Below are 9,481 nucleotides of genomic sequence, written 5' to 3' on the forward strand. Positions count from 1 at the left end.
TCTTTCTTTTTATCATCCTTTTATTACCGGAGTTCTTCATGGAGGCTCTACATGGTAGTTCGTCAAGGGATTCTTTTCATTCTTCAATTGTTCTTCAAGATTTCTCTTGAAGTTATGATCCGCCAAGCTATACTCAAAAATACATGGTGCCCAACACATGTTTTGTTTTGAGGAGTTCAAGTATTCTTCTTCTTGCATCTGAAGTGCAATTCTTTCTACCTTATCTCTTGAGGTGGTGTTATGTCATTCTTGACAATTTGAGTTCGTGTTTCATGATTCACATGTTGTCAAGAATGAGATATTTTAAATCCATTAATCTCTTTGTTGGAGTTATCTTGGGTTATATTTCACCTAAAGCCTTCCCTAAGGAATGGTGGTGCTTATCAATGATCCAAGTTTTCTCCTATCCTCTCGACAAAAGCACTTTTCATCCCTTCGTTGATCTCAAACAAGCAATTGTTTTTCGTTAGTGGCAGGTTGTCACCTCATCATTTTGAGATGTTTGCCATAAGCCCACAACAAGCTTGTGCTTTTTGTTGTTGATTTTGCAACAACTCCGTTCAATTCTTCTTTGCAAGGATGCTTTCCAAGCTCATTTGTGGCAGAAGTTGGCATTTCCTTCTCCATTCTGTTATTCTAATGATCGATCTTCTATTCTTTCTTCTGGAGGCTTTGTGAGGTTGCTCCCGTTGAACCATCTCGTTTGGGCCAGATCATGCTATTTTCTTGCTTATCCATTTAACCGGAGTGTTGTGTTCTCATTCAAGTTCTTTCATCTTATCAAGTTTTGCCTCTCTTTTCAACCTTAGTGCTGTCTGAAATCCTTCTTACCCATTGTGCCATTCTTTCAATAGTTCCGGAGGTAGTGTGTTGTTGATTTCATCAAGTATCATCCCATCTTCTCAAGTTCATGTTCTATTCCTTCCATGTTCAACCGGAGTGCTGCCCGAATTCTTCCTCTCTCATCTTGTTTCAACTGGAGTGGTTTCAAATTCTATCTTGTCCATTAAACTCTTGATTCATGTCTTTGCAACCTTCAAGTTCTCGTAATGTTCCTTGTTCCTCTTGTCCAACGGACTGTTTGTAATCTTGGACATCTCTGTTGTGTTGTTTCTTTCAATTTGTTCAACCTCTCAAGGTTCGTGGTTTCACTCTTTTGTCGAAGAAGCAACTTAGTTTTACCTCTTCTCTTCCTCTTCCGTTTCTCACCGGTGCCATCCTAGATCTCGGGACGAGATCCTCTCGTAGTGGTGGAGTGTTGTAACGCCCCGGATACAACTTTCCATATTCGTAACTCCAACTCTTGCCTTTTCCGGAGATGCGATATGTTATTTTCTCCGTGGTTGGGTTTTTGTCTTTTGTTTTGCAGTTTGTTCATGTCATGCATTTCATCTCATCGCATCATCCGCTTTGCATCCGCATGTTTTCATAAAACTTCGTAGCTGCTTGTAGTGACCGCTTCTCTCTTTGTCTTCGTTAACCTATTGTCAGACCGCTTGTCCTTGTTGACCTTCTCTCAGACCAATTGGACCCCTCTCTTCTCTCTTTCTCCGAGACCAACAAAACCCCCCTTGTCCCCGTGGCCTTTCGTCGAACCCCATTGTCTTTGTTTTCCCCTCTCGTCTAAATGTCCACCCTCTCTGTACAGCCACCAACCCTTTTGCGCGCGTCCGATACTGCCCCAAACCCGACCCGGGTTGTCGTGACCGATGGGTCCGGATAATCCCCATTCATCCCTAATACATCTTCGTTTTATTTATTAGAATCCCTAGCATATTTATTCTCGTCCGTCGGATTTTGATCGAATGATCCAAACCCCCTCTCTTTTCCCTATATATAGTCAAACCTTAATCCATTTGAGACCAAACCCTAAAATCTAGGGACCTGTCCCATCCTCACAGCCGCGCCGCCACTCCAACAAATCCCCTCGGGATCCACCAGCGCCCAATCCCCTCGCAGCCTCCACCTTCTCCTTGTTATTTCCCTCCTGCCCAACCACCATCGACGCCCAAATCTTGCAGGAGCCCGAGCTCCTCTGCCCGTCGCCTCCCGAGGCCTCGTGCCACCCCGAGGTCCTCACGCCGGTGTCCCAGCCACCTGGACCGTGCCTCGTCGTCTCGAGCAGGAACGCTCGTCCTCGTCTCTCTCGACGCCCGTTGCCCCTTGTCGGAACTCCTCTCCAGCATGCCGCCGTTGAGCGCCACCACAGCAGCAGCCCCAGGCGAGCCCCCGTCACGCGCCTCTCCTTTCCCTTGCTCCTCATCTCGGACTCATCTCCCTCTCTCCTTACTGGACAGGAAAATGCCATGGCCGCCCCTGAGCTCCGTCCGTGCCGTCGTTGCCCGGATTCGGCGCCGACCAGCCGGATCCGCCCCATCTCCACCTCGCCGGCCTTCCCTGCTGCCGCGCCGTAGACCCCGTTCTCGCCTGCGCCCGCTGCCGCGTTCGTCTTTGTTCAGGAGCTCGAGTTCGAGTCCCTCTGCCTCACGCGTTGACCGCGTCACCAGCCACGTCGGCCGCGCGAGCCTCCTCTGCTCGCCCGCGTGGGCCGCATCCCGCGCCAAGCCCCTATGTCGGCCAGCCTCCTCCACCAAGCGGGCCGAAGCCCATGGGTGAGGCCACACCCCAGCAGCCCCATGCCGGCCTCCTCTAGATCCGACCGGGCCTAGGCCCATGGTGAGCATCAGACCCGCTGCACCCCCCCTTCCACTATTGTCCCAAGTGCAGATTCGGCCCGTAGCATTTTTTTTCAGATCTGCGAATTTAGCTTTTAACCCAGGAATTTATGTTTTACAAATTGACCCCTGTTGTTCATGCATATAAAAACTCCACAACCGTGCATCGGATTTAAATGATTTAAACATGTAAAATGCTTAGAATTTTGTGTAGATTAATAATATGCCACTTTCATCCATGTTTAAAATGTTTAAAATGCTATTTGATTAAATTTGCTTAAATGCCATGTTTAAATGATTTATTTCATAACTAAATAACCGTAGCTCAGAATTAAATGTTCTTTATATGTAAATGGGGTGGAAAAATGCATAGAATAACATGGTCCACTTTATTTTCCTGTTTAACAACCTTAAAATATGGTTTAGGGCAGAACAATACCAAATCTAAAATATGCACATGAGGATTTTCCGGAATTGTTGTTAGTTCTTCCGGCCTCATTTAAACTTGCCTAGTTAGGTAGCTGTCTTATGCTTCACCTCTTGCCATGTTTAACAATATTTAATATTGATGAGTAGCATAAACAAGAGCGAACTAAATAACTCAGATATGGTGTTTCATCAATATGCATATTGAGCTCCACTTAACTTGTATTGTTTGTTGCACTTTGCCATGCCATGCCTCATTTAAACCGGACATGCATCATACTTGTTTGTGCATCATGCCATGTTTATGTTTGTGCATTTACCATGTTGTATGCTTATTTCCGGTTTGCTTCTCTCGTTAGCTTCAGTTTCGTTCCGGAGTTGTGAGGATTCGTTCGACTTCATCTGTTCGTCTTCTTCATGGGCTCGTTCTTCTTCCTTGCGGGATTTCAGGCAAGATGACCGCTACCCTGGATCTCACTACTATCATTGCTATGCTAGTTGCTTCGTTCTATCTCTATGCTATGTTACCTATCTTCTGCTCATCAAGCCTCCCATATTGCCATGAACCTCTAACCTTTGACACCTTTCCTATGCAAACCGTTGCTTGGCTATGTTACCGCTTTTGCTCAGCCCCTCTTATAGCGTTGCTAGTTGCAGGTGAAGTTGAAGATTGCTCCATGGTGGACAGGATTATGTTGGGATATCACAATATCTCTTATTTAATTAATGCATCTATATATTTGGTAAAGGGTGGAAGACTCGGCCTTATGCCTGGTGTTTTGTTCCACTCTTGCCGCCCTAGTTTCCGTCATACCGGTGTTATGTTCCCGGATTTTGCGTTCCTTACGCGGTTGGGTGATTTATGGGACCCCCTTGACAGTTCGCTTTGAAAAAAACTCCTCCAGCAAGGCCCAACCTTGGTTTTACCATTTGCCTCACCACCGCCTATACCCTTCCCTTGGGTCGGCCAACCCGAGGGTCATCTTTATTTTAGCCCCCCGGGCCAGTGCTTGTCTAAGTGTTGGTCCGAACTGAGCTGCCTACGGGGCCACCTCGGGGCAACTTGAGGGTTTATTTTACTCGTAGCTAGTCTCATCCGGTGTTGCCCTGAGAACGAGATATGTGCAGCTCCTATCGGGATTTGTCGGCGCATCGGGCGGCTTTGCTGGTCTTGTTTTACCATTGTCGAAATGTCTTGTAAACTGGGATTCTGAGTCTGATCGGGTCTTCCTGGGAGAAGGAATATCCTTCGTTGATTGCGAGAGCTTATCATGGGCTAAGTTGGGACACCCCTGCAGGGTATAATCTTTCGAAAGCCGTGCCTGCAGTTATAGGCAGATGGGAATTTGTTAATGTCCGTTTGTAGATAACTTGACACCAGATCCGAATTAAAACGCATCAACCGCGTGTGTAGCCGTGATGGTCTCTTTTCGGCGGAGTCCGGGAAGTGAACACGGTTTCTGTGTTATGTTTGACGTAAGTAGGAGTTCAGGATCACTTCTTGATCATTGCTAGCTTCACGATCGTTCCGCTTGTTCTCTTCTCGCTCTTATTTGCGTATGTTAGCCACCATATATGCTTAGTCGCTACTGCAGCCTCACCACTTTACCCCTTCCTTTCCATTTAAGCTTTGCTAGTCTTGATACCCATGGTAATGGGATTGCTGAGTCCTCGTGGCTCACAGATTACTACAACAACAGTTGCAGGTACAGATTATGCGATGATCATGACGCGAGAGCGATGTTTGCTTGTTTTGGAGTTCTTCTTCTGATTCTTCTTCGATCAGGGGATAGGTTCCAGGTCGGCAGCCTGGGCTAGCAGGGTGGATGTCGTTTGAGTTTCTATTTGTGTTTCATCCGTAGTCGGATGATGCTCTTATGCATTGTGATGTTGTATTCATGTGTCATTGTATGCCTTATGTATGTATCCCCATCTATTATGTAATGTTGATGTAATGATATCCACCTTGCAAAAGCATTTCAATATGCGGGTCTATCCTTGGTGGGACCTTCGAGTTCCTTTTGGATAGGATCGCATATTGGGCGTGACAATGTTTTAGTAATCTTTTATATCTATCTCTAATAGATCTCATCCTTCCAAGTGACCGTGAAGGGACCACTTTATCGCGTTGGGTGCAAGTGTTTGATTGTTTGTGCAGGTGCATAGATTGGAGACTTGGTTGTACCTCCTACTGTATTGATACCTTGGTTCACAAAGTGAAGGAAATACTTATCTCTACTTTGCTGCATCACCCTTTTCACTTCAAGGGAAAAACCAACGCAACTCAAGAAGTAGCAGGAAGAATTTATGGCGCCATTGCCATGGAGGTTTTACATCAAGCCTACCAAGTACCCACCATAAACTCTCATCTCTTGCATTATATTATTCTCCATTTTCCTCTCTTTTTCTCTCCCCCACTTCTAACACGATTCTCAGAAAAACACAAAAATATTTTCCTTTTATTCGCCCTGCTTCCGTTCGTCTTTTCGTTTGCTTTTTGGTTGTTCGTGTGCTAGATTGCTTGCTTTGTCACGATGACTCAAAAGAATACCAAGTTGTGTGACTTTCCCAATGCTAATAATAATTGTTTTATTAGTACTCTGATTGGTCCCGCCACTAGTGCGGAATCTTATGAAATTAATGCCGCTTTGCTGAATCTTGTTATGAAAGATCAATTTTATGGCCTTCCTAGTGAAGATGCCGCATCCCATCTAAATACTTTCGTTGAGTTGTGTGATATGCACAAGAAAAAAAACATGTGGATAATGATATTATTAAATTGAAGCTATTTCCGTTCTCTCTACGAGAACATGCTAAAACTTGGTTTTCATCTTTGCCTAAAAATAGTATTGATTCATGGAATAAGTGTAAAGATGCTTTTATTTCCAAGTATTTTTCCTCCCGCTAAGATCATCTTCCTTAGGAATGACATAATGAATTTTAAGCAACTTGATCATGAACATGTTGCACAATCTTGAGAGAGGATGAAATTGATGATAAGAAATTGCCCTACTCATGGTTTAGGTTTATGGATGATTATAGAAAAAAAGTATACATGGTTGAATTTTGCATCTAGAAATCTTTTGGATTCCGCCACGGGTGGTACGTTCATGGAAATCACATTAGGAGAAGCTACTAAACTCCTAGATGATATTATGGCTAATTACTCTCAATGACATACCAAAAGATCTTCCACTAGTAAAAAAGTGCATGCGATTGAAGAAATTAATACTTTGAGTGGAAAGATGGATGAATTAATGAAATTATTTGTTAGTAAGAGTGCTCCTATTGATCCAAATGATATGCCTTATTGATCCAAATGATATGCCTTTGTCTTCTTCGAGTGAGAAACTACTAAGCGTGCACGTGCAACACACATAAGTATAGAAATTCTTCGACATCTTGATTATCTGAATCAAAATTTTGTTCACAATAACATGTTATGTTTAATAAGACTTGGTCTAAACTGAAACTTTATAACAATCTGAAGTCCAAACGGCCTCCTCACTAGCGATGTGTCCGCATGGTTTGGATTTTTTGACATGTTTGTCTCTTTCCTACCTCCGCGTCACACTAAGTCCTCTTTTTGGGCGATCACCGTGTGATTTTGTCTACCTCAATATAATCACAGACCATGAAGGCAAGGCCGAATTGCTGGTGGGTTGTGTCATCTTAACAACACCCAGCCAACCAACCAGGCTTGATCCTCTGCTTGGAGGGCATACCAAATCATCTCCTTTTTTACTAACAAGGATACAATGTTCAAGACAATGCTATCATAATCAACATGAGCCAAAAATAAGGACATGCTATCGTTCTACGCGAGGCAATGAGCAACTTCAGCAGCCAGTGTCGTATCATCTACCATGACGATTTGGAACTTTGTTGTTCCAAGATATCCTTCAATATTTCACAAAACTTCAGGAAATTACAAGTGAATTTGACATATATAGAAAGCACTAGTCAATTTTTCGGTACTTCAATAGCATGAAAATGAAAAAAAGCAAAAAGGATCAAGAATGCAATATGTCTATTTTTCGGTAGTATTCAGTGCTATCCAAGACCCTGAATCTCCTCTAGATTCCTCGAATTTTCCTGCTAAAATCAATGTAGTAGGAAATATATGATCACTGTAAGCCTTGCTGCAAAAATCAGACAGATTTGTTCAAAACATGAACAAACACGACCATTCAGGAAAACATGTGCCATTTGATACATACAGGCTACACATGATAAGAGAAGAGACCCACCAGTTTAAATAACTGCAACCAGGGTACGTTTTTAGTATCTCCAGCATTGACTTTGTGCTTAACATAATTTGGTGCACAAATATATATATCAGATGATTCTGGTCTCTCGTATACCAATAGCAAAGCAGCGGACATTTGTTAGTCAATAATTAGAACATGTGAGTAGTTCTTCTTGGTATATACCCAATCCATCTCTCACTGAACAGTCTTAGAACCACTATATTAGAGTTGCCAACATAAATTGTAAAGGTTGCAAGAGGGATGCAGCAACTTGTCCGCTGTTCAATACTCACTGCATATAAAAAAATCTTGCTTGTTAGCATAGACCTTGACATTGTCACCCCACAACAGAAAACATTAAGGCTACAAAACAAAAGAGAATATTTGAATAAAAGAAAGTTACCGTATGGTAGATCTCAACCCATCTTACATAGCATCGTGTTAACCCCCAATATTTCATGATCCAAAGGGGGGAATTAAGGTGGGATTTTGTCTCTGATGAACCAGATTTTTCGACATTGTCAAGATCAAGATCCCATCGCATGGTTTCATAACAATCAACATGTACATGGATCATTGATTAAATTCTAGCACTACTATGAAGCCCCGGGACAGCAAGAGTTGTACTTTCTACCTAAGTGGGCGCCTAGTTTTTTAATACATGGATGTAATTCGCCCCATGTGGCTCAAAATAAATATGATGCTCTGGCTTCCTGAAACTATACCCAACGCCCCCCATTTACTTGTGACAATTCAAGCCTAAACTTATCTAAAAAGAAAAGGTATTCCCAGATCTGTAATAAATTTATTTGTGACACATGCTATGAAATAAATTGATGAGAACAACATTAAATTTCCTCTTACTACAAATCAACACTAACAAATCTACAACAGCATCGATGCAGCATATAAGAGATCCAAATCTTGGTGATAGGTTCATGCATAAAGCAAGCGAATATGAAAAAGATAGCAGAACCTTATTAAGTGATCCTAATTCCATGCAAAGTTGCCTAGGAAAAATAGCAGTGAAGGATCAAGGTGGACAACAAATAACAATAGTATAATACTCAATAATAAAAAAAATGAAATCCTAGTGGGTACAAATATGTTGAGTAATGAAGAAAATTAAGATCTAACCATATACGTGCAATGCACGTTTCTGAAATTCAAAATATATATGAATATATGTAAATAAAAGGTTTGCTAAGGTCATAATTTGCCATACTTCACAAACATTTTATCAAGTGAAAAATTAGTGACCATCCCCCTTGTGCCGCAATTTTTAAATTTTTTGGACCTTCCTATCTCCACTTACGTCATGGATAACATACAACAAAATTTTATTGAAATTCAATAGACTTCTGTCAGATGACATGAGTGAAGATCAGTGCAGGTTTATGGCATTGAGCAAATTGTACTAACCATTTGAAATGACGATTCTTCATTTGGACCAAGTAGATCTCAAGCTGCAAGCGCAACAACATCGACATGGCCTTGGAGCCCACCATCTGTCCATGTTCCTTCATGTGGAGAATTAATCAGTGCCCCAAGTCAGAAGTACTGCATAGTGCATACATTATTCATCTAGCCCTTATTAAAAATTCAAAAAATATGCAGAATATCCATTTTATTAACCTAGCTATCTGCAGTCCAAGACAAAGCGTGACCATAATCCACACTACAACACATGAATTTTTATATAGCTACCTTATGGGGCGTATATGCCTGATCCTCGTATCTTCTTGTTTGGCAAAGAGTTCACCATTTGCACATAGTATAGAATCGAGAAGATTGAACATGCTCTCGAACAACTGGGCAGTGGTGTGGAGCTCCATAAGCGACGGCGGTGATGCCGGCTATAGTTGTTCTTACGGCATGCGCTTCCCGATAGAGAAGCTTCAGGAACTAATTTGCTTATCCTCGTTCAAGATCTGTAATGAACATATTTTTACACGAAATCTCGTCGCCAAACCACACCGCAGCTGCGGAGCTGCACCGCCGCCATCGGGAGGCCCCCGCGCCCCCCATGAGCGTGCGGGGAAGGGACGGCCCGCCGCCGCCAGCATCGCGCGGGCCAGGCCCAATGGAACCAGCCGACGGCGGCTGGGAGGAAGGTGGACGGGGAGGGGG

General features: G+C 42.9%; 1 long non-coding RNA gene across 3 annotated transcripts in view; it reads right to left on the bottom strand.

Moving 5' to 3' along the window:
* Positions 1-6,968: 6,968 nt before the first annotated feature.
* Positions 6,969-9,481, bottom strand: part of LOC119363605 — a 7,600-nt gene continuing 5,087 nt past the window's right edge. For 2 of the 3 annotated variants that reach the window (XR_005174126.1, XR_005174125.1), the window contains 2 exons: positions 7,352-8,871; positions 6,969-7,243 (listed from right to left, as the gene is read on the bottom strand). This is a non-coding gene — a long non-coding RNA (uncharacterized LOC119363605). Of the gene's footprint in view, positions 7,244-7,351; positions 8,872-9,058; positions 9,283-9,481 lie in introns of all 3 variants that reach the window. The other variant, XR_005174127.1, reaches the window with a different exon arrangement.

Source organism: Triticum dicoccoides, chromosome 2B (genome assembly GCF_002162155.2).
Source record: "Triticum dicoccoides isolate Atlit2015 ecotype Zavitan chromosome 2B, WEW_v2.0, whole genome shotgun sequence".
Taxonomy (NCBI): domain Eukaryota; kingdom Viridiplantae; phylum Streptophyta; class Magnoliopsida; order Poales; family Poaceae; genus Triticum; species Triticum dicoccoides.